Genomic DNA, 17787 nt, shown 5'->3' with positions numbered 1-17787 from the left:
TTCCTTAGATCCACCTGCATCTGTGAATAAGGTAGATGAGTTTAGGTGCAGGGTACCGGTAACATATTCTAAGGACTCTAAAGGTGTAGTTGACATTATTAAAAATATTTGGGAGTCATGACCACAAGTACAGAATTGAAAGCTATAATAGGTGAATGTCCTAGCATAGTGTATAAGAAAAATGAATCTTTAGGTCAGCTGCTATGTTACTCCAAGTGTCTTATGGGGTATGATAGCAGGAAACAACAACATGATTCTTATAAAAATAAAAATAAAACCAGACCTTGCTAAAACTGCATTTTTTGCAGTTATATATATCAAGCATGTGAATTTTTTTTACCCAGACCAGAACAAGGCGTATAAATTTTCAGTGGAGGCAACTTGTAACAGCAGTTATGTGGTTTACCTAGCAGTGTGTAAAACCTGCAGTAAATTTTATGTAGGTAAAATGGACAGAAAACTGAAAGAAAGGGTAAGAGAACATCTGAATGTTATCAGAAACACTATGGTTAGGAATGAATTAGCTAAACATGTAGCAGACACTTCCCCAGAGCATGTATTTAGGTTTCAAGTTATAGATATGGTGCAGGAAAGTCTCAGGGGAGGTGTTATTAGAAATTAAACAGAGTGTTTAGAAAGCAAATGATTATTAGACTAAGAGCAGATACAGGGTCAGGACTTAATGATACCATACCATTGAAACCAATGTTGAAAGCAAGTCCTCTTTTTAAATAAGAAAGGAGTTTTAATAAACTCCCTTTTAACCCCCCACCTTTTATACACATTCACTTTTTTATACATGTTTACTATTAGTACTGCATATATTTGAAATGTTATCTCTTTAAGAGTTTCACTAGGATGTCATGTGATTATTTCACTTTGTTATTTAATGGGTATTGAATTAAACAGATTTTATACATCTGATGAAGCAGTTGTAGTACTGTGACAGTGCGTATGCCTTTGCCTGTGCCTGATTCCTGAATAAACTTGATGGTTTTATGATAGCCTGGTATTGCTTCATCTTACTTTTGCTTGTTGGATTTATTTTTTTGGTTCAAGCAGCATTTATTCAGCACATATTGGTATTATTGGACTTTTGCTTTTCAAGAAATTGCCTATGTTTGGAGATTCTTTGCATGCTCTAAGTAGTGTCTCTCTGTCATCTGGAATCCATTTTAATCATCTGGAATCCTTCCTTTTGTCTGAGTTAATGCTCTTGCTGTGCAAGTCTCATGTTTCAGGTGTAAGCATATCTCAGTTTACCATTACACCTTTTTTGCTTTATGGTCAAGTCAGTTTATAAAATCTTACTTGCTTGCAGAAACTCATCCCCTACACCCCTTCATCCCCACCAAACAGTTCACATCATCAGATGAGGGGTGGCTTGCTTTTCAAAGGATGTGGCTTAATATAAGAGAGTGGATGGTCCTTTGTCTGCTTTGCAGTGCTCTTGTGGAAACAGTTACGTTCATTGAGTGAGGTGTGTAATAAAGAGGCTTCATTTAAGAGGTGATATATACTGTCCTTCAAGGGACCTTTTATGTTAAATTTTTATTATTTACATTATTTATTTTATTTCCATTTTTATTCCTCTTTTACCATTTTACCATTGCTGCTATTTTATATTTCTAACTTCCTTTATGCAAAATCTACTGAGGTTTGGTAAATTAAATACTAGCAGTAGTACTAACAGCAGGTTAAATGTTAGGATGCCAGCACTACATTGTGTTAGCTCTACTTTTAAACTTGTTGTACTCCTTTGTAAAAACTTTGATGTAATAGACATATTCTGCTGGAACAGTAATGACCTTCTAGCTTCAAACAGTAAGCTAACCTATTCTACTCTGTGTTTTTCCCTGCTGTATTGCCCCTGTTACACCCTTTATTTTTCTTTTCTCCCACATCAATTTATAAAGTTTTATTCTACTGCTGACTTCTATTAGAAGCCCTCACAGATCCTAAAAGCTAAGCCAAGTAGTTGTAGCCATCCATACAGTACTTACATAGTGTATTTTATGTTAAGTTCTTGCTTTTTTCATTGCCATTTTCTCTAAATTATAGAGCTATTCTGTTAATGGCATGCACACACCACTGGGTCAGCTACCCCCCCCCCCCCGTGGGCTGCATTTAATACACTGTAACTGTACCTTTCTGTTTCTCTCCAGCTCCTACTATAAAAATCACTGTATTTTTTGCTCTCTCCTTCCTCCTCCAACTTGCATGCACAGCATTTCATTTCAGATCTTGTACTTTATAAACCTTCCAAGACAGTAGTAAAGTCTACTCAAAGCAGTATTCTATTGTATGGTTCTATTTCTTTTCACTTACTTTAAATCAGGGCAAGCATTTCACTGATAACATTTGTAGCATACTCTCGAGACAAGCTGTTTCTCTCATTTCAACACGCTCCATTCACCCTTGCTGTGCTCAGGCTCACTCTACTCCCCTACCCCACTCCCATTCCCACCCACCTCCACTTCCATAGGTTTATACCTAACCTAACCACACCCCTTGATTCATCAGCCAACCATACTAACCCTTCCAAAGTCACCTCCCCTAACTCCAAACTCTTCCCCCACCCCAGTACATCCTCACACTATGTCACGTATCTACTCCATACTAACCAATGCTCTCCTACTCCAACTCATCTACCTCATGCATATCTCCACCTCCCTCCACTCTAACACACTCAATCATCTCCACTCATGCACTCTCCCTCTCTCCTCCTCCTACTTACGCACCCACACCTATGCTAACATTAGCCCACATCTCTTCAACACACCAACCACTTTTTTCTTACCTATCAAATAGATACCCACACACTGTTGTAATCCTTCAGCCCTTAAATATGTAAAACTGATAAGCTCAGACTACTACACAGCATAGCTCAAATTGAACTCTGGGATGACATCCATCCCAACCCAGGACCACAAACTAATCCCCCCACTCTACAGCTCCTCCACCCAACCATCCAGCACCACCTAGTAACCACACAACTAACCACCCCTCCCCCATTTCCAAAAACCTGTAACAATGCCCTACTCTTTATGAATTTCAATCTCCCCAGCATCAAAAGTAAAATTACTGAATTTCATGCATCCCTGAACACCTACTTACCTTACATTGCCTCAATTACTGAAACTTAGTTAAAGCTACACATTAAAGACAAAGACATAATTACAACTGGCTATAACATAAAAAGACTGGACAGATTAAACAAAAGGGGCAGTGGTGTTGCCATTATATACAAAGGCACCTTCAAAATTGAACAGTTAAGCTGTGCCCCTCCCAACCTACCTAACTCTGAAATCCTAACAACACATCTAGTGATAAACCCAAACAAAACAATTGTTATCACAACCACCTATCTCCCCCTTGGCAACAACCTACCAACAATTGAAAATCTACTTTCATGAGCATCATCTACTTTCAACCAAGAAACAATTATCCTTGGTGACTTCGACTTGGATTGGCACTCCTGTTCCTCCAACAACCCCTCCCTCTTTCCAAACCTTTACAATTTCACCCAAACTGTATCCTGCCCAACCCAGTTAGACAAACATTCCAAAAGGCAGTCTACTCTTGACTGGATGCTGACTAACAAGCCCAACCTAGGTTACCTAGCCAGCTGCCTTCCAGACTCCATCAGTGACCACTCTCCTACCTTCCTGTACAGAAAACGAGTACAGACCCAAACCAACACAATATATAAATTCATCCGTAAAAGGAAAAAAATTCTCCACCTTCACTTTTAACTTACTACTTCAGCAAAGCAACTGATCATCTCTTAAAAATATCCCTCTGGATCAGGGAGTACAGTACTTTAACAATACCTTTCTCAACATACTAAATAACCTCGCACCTACAAGAAAAATAAGATTAAAACCTAAGCACATGCCCTGACTAACAAAAGACACAAAATCACTACTGAAGCAAAGAGATAGAGCTTGGTTAGCAATCACACCACCAAGGATAAAACAAACCTCTCCACATATCGCCAATTCCAAAATCTAGCTAAGAAACAAATAATATCAGACAAACAAGCTTACTTCCAAACATGCCAACAAATCCACCAAAACAACCCCAACAAATTCTGGCAAAACATTAACAGCCTCCTCAACCCAGGCTATGTACCAACCCCTCCACCAGTCACCTCAAACATAACTGACCCCATAGTTACATAATTCAACACTCACTTTATTAACACAATCACATCTCTCCTAGGTAACCAACCAACACAACCTCTAACCATGCCCACTCCCAGTTCAGTTTCCCCCAACCCCTTTACATTTACTCCTATCCAAACTAGCTACATAAAAACACTCCTTTCCAAGCTCAAACCCTAGCAGCAGACCTACTACCCACTGAATTCCTCAAAATATCTATCATTCAATTGTCTATCCCATATCAGTCCTGATCAACTGTTCTATTGCAGAGCAATACGTCCCTTGTCTATGGAAAATATCTCACATTATTCCACTACACAAACACAGAATCTCTAAAGAACTAACAGAATAACAGCCCATAGCCTTCTTCTCCCTCCTAGCTAAAATCTTGGAAAAATGCATTCACAACCAACTCCTTAACCATTTCCTCAATCACAACCTCCTTTCCACCACTCAACATGGCTTCAGGCCAAAACATAGTACCACCACTGCCCTTCTGTCTTTTACCAGCACCATCCAAAGTCTCATAAATGAAGGCCAAATTGTCTCATTCATTTTCCTGGATATGCCAAAAGTGTTTGACACTGTTTCCCACCAAATCCTACTCAACAAACTGTGGTCATATGGTCTTAGCTCAACTGCCTTGTCCTGGTTCCATAGCTATCTCTCTAACCATCAGCAAGCTACCAAATTAAAAAAAATCCTTTCCCCCATTCTCTCCATCTCTATTGGAGTACCCCAAAGTTCCATACTTGGCCCCCTTCTCTATACAATATTTACAAATAACCTCAGCTCTGCAACCCAACTAGCCTCCATAGTCCAGTACGCAGATGATTCCACACTTATTGGCTCAGCCACCACTTCCCAGGAACTACAAGCAAAAATGTAAACTTCTTTTCAGGATATAGAAAAAATACTTAACTGATCACCAACTCATACTAAACCCTAACAAAACCAAGATAGTAGTATTCAGAAATAACAAACCCAAAAACATGCCCATCCTCAATAATAATACTTTCCTCAAATGGAACCAATATAGAACCCACAAGCCAAACCAAACTTCTAGGTGTCACATTAGATGATAACCTAAGATTTGATAGGCACATCGCCCTTACCATCATAAAGGTCCACACCAAACTAGGCACCCTATATAGAGCCAAGCCATACCTCACTGAAAGTGCCAGACTAGCCACCGCCTGCTCATAACTGCTTTCCACCCTCCTCTATGGATCCCAAATATATACCAACCTACATAAAACAGACCTGAATAGTCTAGAATCCTGCTACAACAAAATTGCCAAGTTTGCTACAGGCCACCCATACAGAACCCATCACTGCTTAGTACTATCCCAACTCAACTGGCTAAAACTCCCAAACCTGTTAACACTCAATCATCTGACCATAACCCACAAAATAATTCACCAACCCAATCACTGCCCCACACTCTCTAATCCATTCCAACCAAATATAAATCACAGATCACTCAGGTCCTCAAACAAACTAATAGTAAAGGTTACCCAACCCCACAACACACTAGGCACCTCCCTCTACTCTTATAAAAATGCCAAGCTCTGGAAAAATCTTCCCCAACCCATAGCAAACAACCCTAACTATCATGAGTTCAAGCGCCTCCTAAAAGAACATCTAGCAAATCATTGGCTCTGCTTTGGCCATACTCCTGGTTAAGTCTAACCACTCCCCAACTATATCTCATATTACAAGTATACCCCAACTATATCTCATATTACTGCTTTTTCTCCTAACTAGCTCTACCCCTATAACTACTGTTTATCTCCTCATAGCTAATGTTTTGCTTACATTTCTCCTATTAGAAGCTAAGTGGTCTTAAATCCTAGGCAAGCACACTGATCTTACAGTGTACCATTCCTGGCATGGTTAAACTATGTCTCCTTTTAACAAACATATAGTAAAACACATTGTTTTGAAACTGTATTTCATGTCTTTACCATAATTAATTGTTTTGGAAGTATGCACTAATACATATGAAAAGTTATTAATATTTGTTAAATTTGTTTGCATTGTTTGTTTTGTTAGAAGTCTCTACTGTATGTCATGAGCTTTTTTCCCCAGGTCTTCGCTGAAAATGGGCTTTGGCCCAGATGGACATTACCCAGTAAACAAATGTAATAAATAAAAAAAAATAAAAATAAATAAATAAATATCTAACTATATTATATTAGCATTCTTTGTTTGTTTATTATTGATGTTTTCAGCTGTAATGTATTAAGTATAATACCCCAAATAAAGATTAAAAACTAATAAAAAGGTTAAGTTAGATGCTTGCAATGAATGCACACAAGAAGTAAAGACACAATTGTTTCATAATCTAACAATTCTCACTAATCTGACTTTTTCCTTCCCATCTTTGAAGCAGGTAATAAGTGACTTATAAATCAATCTCAAAATATTTGACATTGAGAATTCACTCACTACTAAGTGTTATGCAGGTAAATACATTTAATTGAATCAGTTCTCCTGTGTAGCATCCTGAAAAAGCAAAAAAGACAAAAACATGGCTATGATGTTGGAAACCAAGGTGAATGAATTGATTGTGACTAACAAAAATATGTTGAATCATGTAAAAACTCTAAATATAGTCCCAGAACAAAGAACTTCAGGTTTTTGGATATATTCTTAAGCCCCATGGTCTCTGATTATTAGACAGTTCAAAGTTCCTTCTACTATCAGAAACCCTATAATCATAGATGAGAGATTTTATGTCATATCCATTATTGCATTAATACCTCTAGAATCTGTGAAAGGTACAAGCTAAGTGTAATACCACATGTGCATTTCCCTTGATATTCAGTTACAGGTATATTCTGAAAGTGTTTGCTGAATTTAGTCACAATACTTTCAAAACTCATTACATGATGCATGAAGCAGTTCCATTAAAACAAACTGTATGTTGTCTTGCAAATAATATTTTTCAAGATCAAGCTAGCAGACAAATTGTGAAAGATAAAGCTTCAGAAAAGATTCATCCCCAGATTCACTATCTGTCAAAGGAAAAATATACTTTAAAAATGATCAATATACGGTAGGTTCAGGTTAAGGCACTTTAATCTTGCAGCAAGGAGACAAAAACGTGCTAATACAGAGTTTGTCTAACTAGAATCAGGAAATACCAGCATTTTTATACATTTTCTAATAAGACATTGCCTACCAAGCTGACGTAGCAGATCACAAGTTTTAACATCATCATTACATAGCAGTTGTTTTCATGCTTTTCTGCTTGTACTATCAATTTTTGTGAGAAACTTCCTAAGAAAAACAACGTGGCCTTGGCTACCACCGGTTAGATATATGCAATGTTACCATTCAAGGTACTACAGCTAATTTGAGCACAAAGCAAGTATAGATTGCAGTTCATTTCTCCAACAGTTCTTTGTCTGACTTTATCTCTTCCTTCTGCAGCTGTGCAAGTTCTCATACCACGAACAGGGCTAATTGTTCAAAATCATAACATTATAGAATATAGCATTGTTCATTCATTGCTTGCTGACCTAGCAGATAATCACCTGTTTTTCAAGTACATTTCCAAAAGGCATAAACATGAATTTTGCTGTGCTAGCAGTTACTAGGTCAGAGGGCATCTTGCAAGTTTCAGAAAGCACACTGCAGTTTCAAAAAGCATCTTTTAGTCTCATATAAAACTAAGCTGTATGTAAAATAGTGTATATAAAATAGAATGAAAAATGTGTTAACTCTTTTAGTTTCTAATTAGCATTAAGCACACACATTAATACATATTTTTCTAACACTATCCTTCCATGCAGGACAAGCTTAGTCCTGCACAGAGGCGGCCATTTAGGAGCAGGACGGCAGCACGCCATGCATATTAATGAAGGCGCACTGCCTGAGCTCCTAAACGTACAGGGAGCGTGTCGAGTGCAGGGGGCGTGTCTGAGAGCAGAGTTCTCAGAATATGCATGCCCCTGCAAAGGTGAACAGCAGAGTATGAATAAATGAATGAGCAAGACCGCTCATAGGTGTTTGCATACCCCCAGCAATATCCCCCCACGTTTACAAGAGCAAAAGTTAAAACATAAAATAAAAATAATTTTTGTACTGAAACAGATTAAATTTAACCATAGGTGCTCAGGTTTGCCCATTGCTTAGCTATGGTTAATGCAGCTTAAATAGCACAATAGGATAAAAAACAAGATATATGCAAATGAAGCAGTACAGCAATAGTGTAGTGAACAGAGCATTCGCCTTACGAGCAGTCATTCCCGGTTTGCATCCCACTTCAGTACAATCCATTTTCCATGTCAGATTACTGTATGATCATTTTATTTTTTTGCATAATCTATGATAACATATATTCATAACATGTACATATTTATAAAATATATTTGTGAACTGGAGTACTGCATTGAATGCAGATGTGAGGTGTCACTGTCATAATGTTATAAAGTCCACAGATAATCACAAGTGCCCCATACAGTATATGTACACAGGAATCAGGGATACAAATGGAAGGTAAAATGTGTAATGAATGATAACTCCATACACTTTCCAAATCCACCACCTTCCCAAGAACCATTAGGCATTGCTGTCTAAATTAGTGCAGTGGTAAGCGGGAGTAAGCACTAGTAAGCAAGTGTAAGCACTATTAAGCAGTAGTAAGTGGGAGTAAGCATATTTAAGCAGTAGCAAGTGACTGTAAGCCTGTTTGTGCAGGGGTAAGCAATGCACACACAGGTTAAGTGATATTGAAGCTAACTCACTGTAAGCATATTTAATCGAAGGTTGCTTAAACCCGTGCAAACCCACCTACAATTGCTTAAAAGTGCCTTAATCACTCTGTATGCAACAAACGCTGTCCTGGCCAGAAACGAAATAAATAGTCTTTGCAGGTCTTGAACTCAGGACCTGTATACTATAGTCACAGTAATTAACCAATAAGCCATCATAGCAGTACATAAGATTGAGGTATCACCAAACAGATTCTCACTATAGGAAAATCAAACTGAACATGTGAAAGGAATCTATATACAGTTTTATGTTATATAACCTACTACGTAACATAAATATGTGAACTGGAGTACTACAGTAAGCCCAGATGTGAGGTGCCATTGTAATAAAGTGTTGAAATCCCCTAATAAACACAAGGACCTCATACAATTTATGTACACATGAATCATGGATACCAAACACATATATAACATGTAATGAATAATAAATCAATGCCAAAAAGCAAATATAATGCAAATTAAATATTAAGCAATGCTAAGCATTGCACAGCCCAGCTTAGTAGGTGTAAGCAATGTGTAGGCCAGCTAACTCAGTCTGCCCATTGGTATACCCCTTTAAGCAATGCCAACCTTAGATAAGCAGGTTTGTCCATAGGACAGCATTTTCAAAACCGTGCAATCATGGCAAAGTGTGGAAAAATGGACCTATTTAAACCTAACAGGCAGGAATACATCTCATAACTGGTTGTAGCTTCCCCTTGTAGGCACTATGTCTGAAATGGGAGAGGGTGTGCATTTTCAGGCGCAGTGCTGAGGCATCCAGGAGTTCAGAGTCATGGCAGGACACCTTGTGAAAGATCATGACATGAGACTGCTGCAGGGCCAGTACCAGGATTACCAATATAAAGCAGAAGCCTGGGACCAACTCGCCCGTGACCTCACCAGTGCCACTGGCATACCCCAAACTGGTGAGCAGGTCAGGCATCATTATGTCAACCTGAAGCGGCAAAAGGGGGATCTCTTGGATCAGTGGATCGAAGAGGCTAGGAGGACAGGGGAGGTCCCAGCCATGCGTTAGTATCAGTCCACTACCTGTTTAATAATTGCCAGCTCATGTATATTATGGATAGGTATGGCTAAATATTCCTCTTATGTCTTTCACAGCAGCAAGTGAGCAGGCTATGAACAAGGAGGCCCATGGATGTCGCTTGGAGTGGTTGCGAAGCGAGGCAGGTTAGTAATACTCTTGCATGTACTGTCAAAGGAAATAAATCTAAAAGTAGTAGTAAGTTAATTGCCTGTATAAAACCTGTATTGTTTAAGGCATGCACTGCATACACCAGAGAATATAGCAGGAAGAGGCTCATATAGGTTGTATGTAAATAAAAGCATAATAGCCTGTCAATAAAGGTCTAACTGCTGGACTGCATGTGTTTACTCTGGTATCATATGGTAATGTAGATTTGCAATTACTTAATAATACTGTTGCATTAAGCACTGTTGCCCACACTGTGCTATATAAATAAAATGTGTAGGAATGCCTGTATATGACTGATGTAATCCCAAGAGGTCATATAGTACAACTGAGAGAGACATAGACAGAAAACAGTAAAAGGACAGACAACAAAATCCAAATAGCACACTCAACTGAGATGTGAATTGTATTTTTAGCACACACAGCCATGGTTCGAATCCTGGGAGTGGTAGTAGGCTGCATACCGAATCATATCCCACAACTGTACAGATATGTCCAGAATGTCCAGTAAATCGGCCCATATCTGCTGCCTGTCACCCTGTCCCCCTGGGAAATCAGTGGGATGATCCCACATGTTTAGACAGCAAACAAGAATTACAACTGATTGTCAGACATCTATGAGAACAAACCTGTCACTCTAGCAACTCCCCAAAATGTTATGAGAGTAATACCAAGTATGGCCCATCTACATCCCAATGTTGACAAGCTGTGACCAGAGTGTGTACAGTAACAGAGTGAGATGTATGTGCATAATACTAATGTGGAATCTGGTAATTTGTGTGGCAACATTCAGGCAGTGCTAACAAACATTGCTCCCACAGGTCTATCAGATGCAAACACTGTGCCTAGAAATAAAAGATTGATATCCAGAACTGGTACTGTGTGCTCTGTTATTGTATGGCATTGTTAGTGTTGCAGTTGCTCTGAATAATAAGATATCACTCATCACTGTCACCCACACTGTGCTACATAATATAACTGTCTTGGAAATCCTGTATAAGAGTGTTGTAATACACTAAAGGTTTAAGAGGGCAATAGTTGAAATATGTCCCGGTTCACCTGCATGTGGTCAAGACATGCCTAGAGTATGTGCAAAAAGAGATGGACAGGTATGTGCATAACATCAACCTGGAATCTGGGAGTATGTGTAGAAACAGTTAGTGTTAACAAACAATTCCTCCACAGGTATACCAGGTAAGAGGTGTATACTGCAGGTAAAACCAGTTCATATATATATATATATATATATATATATATATATATATATATATATATATATATATATATATATAGTTCCAAAAAATCCCAGAGTGAAGGTAGAATGCACAGTTCAGACTGATGATCAGTATATATAGTAATCCAAGCGAAACAAGTTCTTTAATAAGGTGAGCGCTTTCGCAGTGTACACACACCACTTCTTCAGACAAAAAAGTAAGAACAAACAAGGTTTATATAATGCATCAATTAGCAGCACTTAATTACCTGAACTCTGAACAACTGAATCAAAGTATGGAAGCCCTTAAGATTCAAAAATACTAAGCTCCAGGCTCTTTTACTGCAAACTTTAAAACATATACATATTACACAATCATAATTAAAAACATAAATGGAAATAAAAATATATAAAAATATATATATAGTTGTCAACAGTCATACCACTGTCCAAAGTAAGGCAATAGGGTAGTGTACTAATACTTGTAAGGTACAGATAACAGCACTGACTAGGAAGGTAATGCGAACTACAGGAATATGCTAGTTGTTAATTGACATCTTTCTCTCACCCCCACCATATCTGCAACACTAAACTAAATACCCAACTCAGTTGGTATGTGCTGATTTAACTCTAATGTTGGGACATATGTCCTATTGTTCGATAATTATTTAAATCTGTTTCTATGCATGTGCTATGTTGAAATACTCCCATGCTGGTGGCATGGTGCCATCAATGTACCTGCATGCTGTTGTAATTACCACTGTGGTCCCATATATGCATGTGTTCTATTTGCTATGCAACTGTTCCGTATCTGGTGTTTGGGTTAATGGGAATATCTATGCATGCTGTTATACCTAATCCTGGAATGTATTGACTATTACTAACCCACATATGTTGATAAAACATAAACACCATAGCACGTATGGGAATGCAGGTCCCTGCGGACCCACCTGTCCCACCTCAGCTGGCCGTGGACCGGGCACCAGCACATCTGGGGCCCACCCTGGGACCTCCTCGTCCATTGGTCCTGCACCACGTTTGGGTGGAACTGCCTCAGGGGATGGGGCTCGCCCCCCGGGAGGGGCTGTGGACAGGAAGCTGTCACCCATCGCCAGGTCCGGGTTGTGGTGTGTAGCAAGCTCCACAGGGAGTTTGGAGATCTGCTACGCCAGCTTGAGGGCTGTGTGTCATGTCTAGAGGCTTGGCCTGACTCTCCGACTCAGCCCCCAGCACAGCCACCTTTGGGGCTGTGAAGGTGCAGTGGTGACTGCCCATGGATGGGGACCTCAGTCCCACTATTTCCACTAGAGAGTTAATGGGCTTCTGATTTCCCAACACCTCTCCCCATCAAGGTGTTTACCCCCCCTCATGTTTCATATACCGACCCTATATGCGTCTTGTTTGTCTTGTCTGTTAACCTATCCAACCTACCTCCCCAAATATACCTACTATCCCTCCCCAACATCCCACTCTCACCTGAAAAAAAGGGCAATCTGTTCCCAAAAAAAAATTGCACCCCATACGTAGCTGTCCATTTCACACACATGTCCACTGGACACATCTAATCTGGTCTAACTGGCTTAACAACATATTATTGTTGAAAAACACCAAAACTTGATAACACACAGAAACTGAAAGGGTAAATCCAACGGCTTGAAAATACGGACACCAAAAATTAGCGCTTTCATTCACTTTTATTTCCTTGTGAACTTCTTCAGAAATTTCTCTCTCTCTCTCTCTCTCTCTCTCTCTCTCTCTCTCTCTCTCTCTCTCTCTCTCTCTCTCTCTCTCCAGTAAATGGATTGAGCTGCTTGGAATAGATTGCAGCATGGCTTTTGTGGGTGATGCACATGATCAGGTGATGGCCTCTGCACCAATCAGTGTCCTCCACTTGCTACCTGCATGCAGCATGAGAGAGAGAGAGAGAGAGAGAGAGAGAGAGAGAGAGAGAGAGACGGACAGAGAGAAAGAGAAAACAGAATATAGAAAACAGATCCAGAACCATAACCACACCAAAAAAGAAAACAAATGAAGCAGGCTAAGGCCATAGCTAAGGAGCGAAAAAAAACTCCTACAAGGACACTATCCACAACAGACCTCATCCCCACAACAGGTATGTGAAGTATATATGCATGTAATTGACTGTAGTACTCGGGCCATAATACTGGGGTAGATGATGTGGAATGGCCCTGTCCCTGTTGGTAGTTGGCCATACCCGTCAACTGTGTAGAGCAGCACCGACTGACAAGATGTAAGCTAATATAGTGTGTGTTGTGTAATAGAAGGGATGTATATTACTGTGTCGAATAACTGGTGGTGGAAGTAATGCCATAATGATGGATATGTGGGTTCTAGAGCCCACCACTTGCAGGACACTCAGGTTAACATATATTGTAGCATGCTGAAATGCCATAGGTGTGTAATAGGGTTACCTGCAATCTAACCCTATATATATATATATATATATATATTTATATCTATATATATATATATATATATATATATATGTATATGTATATGTATATATATATATATATATATACACCCCCTAATGTTAGGTTGTGTCCATGTGTGGCACCTGTCTGTGCTGTAGCAAGCAGAACAGTGCAGTTGTGCAGGAAGGAGTTTTGAGATTGTGGACCTGATGTCTGAATGTACCCCATATATAGGTATGTATATGTGTACATATATATATATATATATATATATATATATATATATATATATATATATATATAAAGATAGATATAATATATATATATATTTATATATATATATATGTGTGTGTGTGTGTGTGTGTGTGTGTATATATATATATATATATACATGTATGTCTACAGATATACAGATACCCACATGTAGACATATATATAAACACATATATACAACATAATATATATCTACACACACACACACACACACACACACACACACACACACACACACACATATATATATATGTGTGTGTGCGCATGTCTACATATATACAAGCACACACACACACACACACACACACACACACACACACACACACACACACACACACACATGTATGTAAATGCATGTCCCCTATATTACCACCAGAGTGCTGCGTGCTATGTGTGAGGGAACAGCACACATAGCAATACACACAGATATATACAGTTGTAAGTGTGTGCAACATGGATGGGTATTTCACATGTGAACCCCTTGTTGGGACCACATTTCCCTTGTCTGTGAAGTAGGGAATGGGAATATGGGGAAGGATGATAGGTATATTTGTGGAGGTTGTCCGGGTTGGTAGATATAGAGGATAGCCTACAGGGGTGGTATATGACACATGTGGTGGGTAAACACCCTGGATGGTGGGTGTGGTCTGCGATGTGGAAGCCCCATGGGCCCCCATATGGAAACAAGGGGAATAAGCCTCCCACCCATTGCTACTCACAACAACAGTCCACGGCCCTGAAAGTGTCTGGCCTAGAGGCTGAGCAGAAGAAGCATGTGGACTCTGTGAAAAGTGTCTGTGGAGCTCCCTATGGAACAGACCCTGGACCTGACCTCAGGTGACAGGATCATGTATATGTGTGCTCCCAGGGAGGGACAACATCCCCTGAGGTGGTTCCACCTGAAGGTAGTGCAGGACCAGTAGATGAGGAGGCCCCAGGGTGAGTCCCACATGTGATGTGGCCTGGTAACATTGCCAGATGAGGTTGGAGAGGTGGTTCTGCTGGCAAATTTCCATAAACATGCTATTGTGTCACTTTTATAGAGCATATGTGGGTAGTAATAGTCTACACAGTCCCAGAACATGTCCAACATCATGCATAGATATCCCCAGTAACACAGAATGTCAAATGTGCAGCAATCACATAGCAAGCATACCACATGCATATATGGAACCATAGTGGTCCTGACAATGGCATGCAGGTGAATAGTCCGTAACAGGCCAGCAATGACAGTGTCCACACAGGGAACATGGCTACAAACACATAGCACAAAGTGTGGTACAATACAATATATGTCCCACTGGTAGGTAAGCTGTAGCCATACCTACTGAGTTGTGTGAACAGTTTGTTGTTGCTGATATGGTGGGGGGGTGACAGAGATGTGTATTAAGAACTATGGTAACCTTGCCGTATGAGTTGTTCAGACCTGTTTTCATCTTTATGTCTTTCAGGCAAGATGTCCCATGGATGCCTACCTGCATATTCAGTGGCAGAAAATGACGTTGTGCTGAACTACCTTATCCAGCACTACCCTGTCCTGTTTGGCAGGGCCACACATGAGCAGCAGGAGTGTACCACCCTGTGGAATGATCTAGTCCACAGGGTCCGTGATGTCGGCCTGCATAACCATAGTTATGAGCAGATCCAGCATCATTGTTCTGACCTTCTTTGCAATGCCTGTTGGCATGCTGCTGCAATCCAGGGGATCACCTTGCATCAAGGGGGGGGTCATGCCATCCATCCCCCCCAACACATGTTGAGGAGCTCCTCGCCAGCCTTATGGCATCTGCCCATCCACACACCCAACAACTGGCAGACACCATTGACTGAGGAGCATGCAGGTAAAGCCACAGGCCCCATCAGTAGACCACTGTTGCATATGCATCCACATCTGTACAGGTAGATCATGCATATCTGACATGTTATATATATATATATATATATATATATATATATATATATATATATATAGTTTGTTGCTGTATAGTAGTAATACATAGATGTGCATAAGTGGCAGTATTGTGGACTTGTACTGTTGATGTACTGTTATGCTGCACCCACCCTGTAACAATGCCACATCTGTGGCCACTGACATTGCATCTCTCACACTCTTATGTAGGTCGCTCTGGTATACCACCAAGGCAGCACCCAGTAGCTGGTGAGCATGGTTTATGTTGATGCTTGCCAATATAACAAGCATGTAATAGCTATGATATATTCCATGCACAAGTCTAACACACCTACCCATAATGCATGTTGTACATGTTCACGTATTGTTGCTGTTAAATGCACTGCATCACAGTGGTGACCATGAAGGGGTATCGGAAGGGTATGTCAGACACCTGCAAGATAACTAACATCCTGTCATTGTGAAATGTGTCCACAGGGATTAGCATAATGGTGGGACACATGGCTTACAGTAGGGACATGTGTGAAACATCACCCTTATACAGTGCAACAACAGTGTATATACCAGTATTACAATGGCAACTGTTACAGATCTACACTATGGCATAACGTATTACTGTGGTCTACATTAATAGCTGGGACTAGCCTGTAACACGTGGTGTTCAGTGTATGGGACACTGCAAACTGACACACATGTGTAGGCCATACGTCTCAAGCATCTGCAAAAAGGCTGAAGGTGGGGAGGGTGTGTCAGCATGACACACCAGTGCACTGCAGCAGGGATCCTAGGGATGCTAAGAATGGCTGTACTGCACACAGTCAGGTTCAGGAACTGTGGCAGACATAACTCTACCCCCACAGCAATAGTGACAGCAGTGTGTGAACACCAAGGGATGTGCACATAAGTAGACCTTGCAATCATACAGAGTTGGGGGACATGTGTAGGACAGATAGACCATACACTGGCAAATGCAGATGGCCCATGCTAGTATACCCCAGCCTGGAATAGTGACTGCTATAGTACACATAATAATAGGTGCAACAAACCATCATGATAATGGAGTGCACACATATGCACACACAGAGTGTCTGCATCACGGTCAGCATCCACACACCTAACACATTTTGTAGACACTGTATGTGAATGTACAGGACATATGTCACATATCAGGCTCATGTACTGTTAATATATGCAGTGAAATGCTCCCATGGCAGATCAAGGAAGGGTGCGTCATATCAATAAGGATGTGTACACTCCCGATAGCCACAGTATGGTCTGACAGTTGTCAGTATAATAGGACTGGATTGGTCATACAAGGTCCACTGATGTTGAAATCTGTAAACCAGACATCAGGCATTCACAAATGACATTTGTCCACATATCATCCCAGGTATGTGTCACTGAAAAACATAGGGGGTGTGAGCATTAGAGCTGATGTAACTGACACAGTACTACACATTCAACAATGGGTTGTACACTGGTGAGGTTTGGTGCACAATATATGGCAGGGTCCAGAACAGGTGCACAGCAATACTATGTACATGGGTGCAGTGTTTTCCAGGGGAAGGGGCATCACCTACTAACACAGTCCATGCATCACAGACATGTATACTGTTGCTAGCATGGATTGGCTATCGCTGCACTGCATGCTGTTGTGTACCATATGTTATACATGTTGACAGATGGGTAATGGGAGGACTGTGTGTACTATCTTTGTGCAACCTCACCTGTGTGTGTGTGTGTGTGTGAGTGTGTGTGTGTGTGTGGGGGGTGTGTGTGTGTGTGTGTGTGTGTATATGTGTGGTTATTTTGTCT

Source organism: Protopterus annectens, chromosome 3.part0, assembly GCF_019279795.1.
Source record: "Protopterus annectens isolate FY-2018-M chromosome 3.part0, PAN1.0, whole genome shotgun sequence".
Taxonomy (NCBI): Eukaryota; Metazoa; Chordata; order Ceratodontiformes; family Protopteridae; genus Protopterus; species Protopterus annectens.
Note: the sequence above shows the minus strand (reverse complement) of the source record.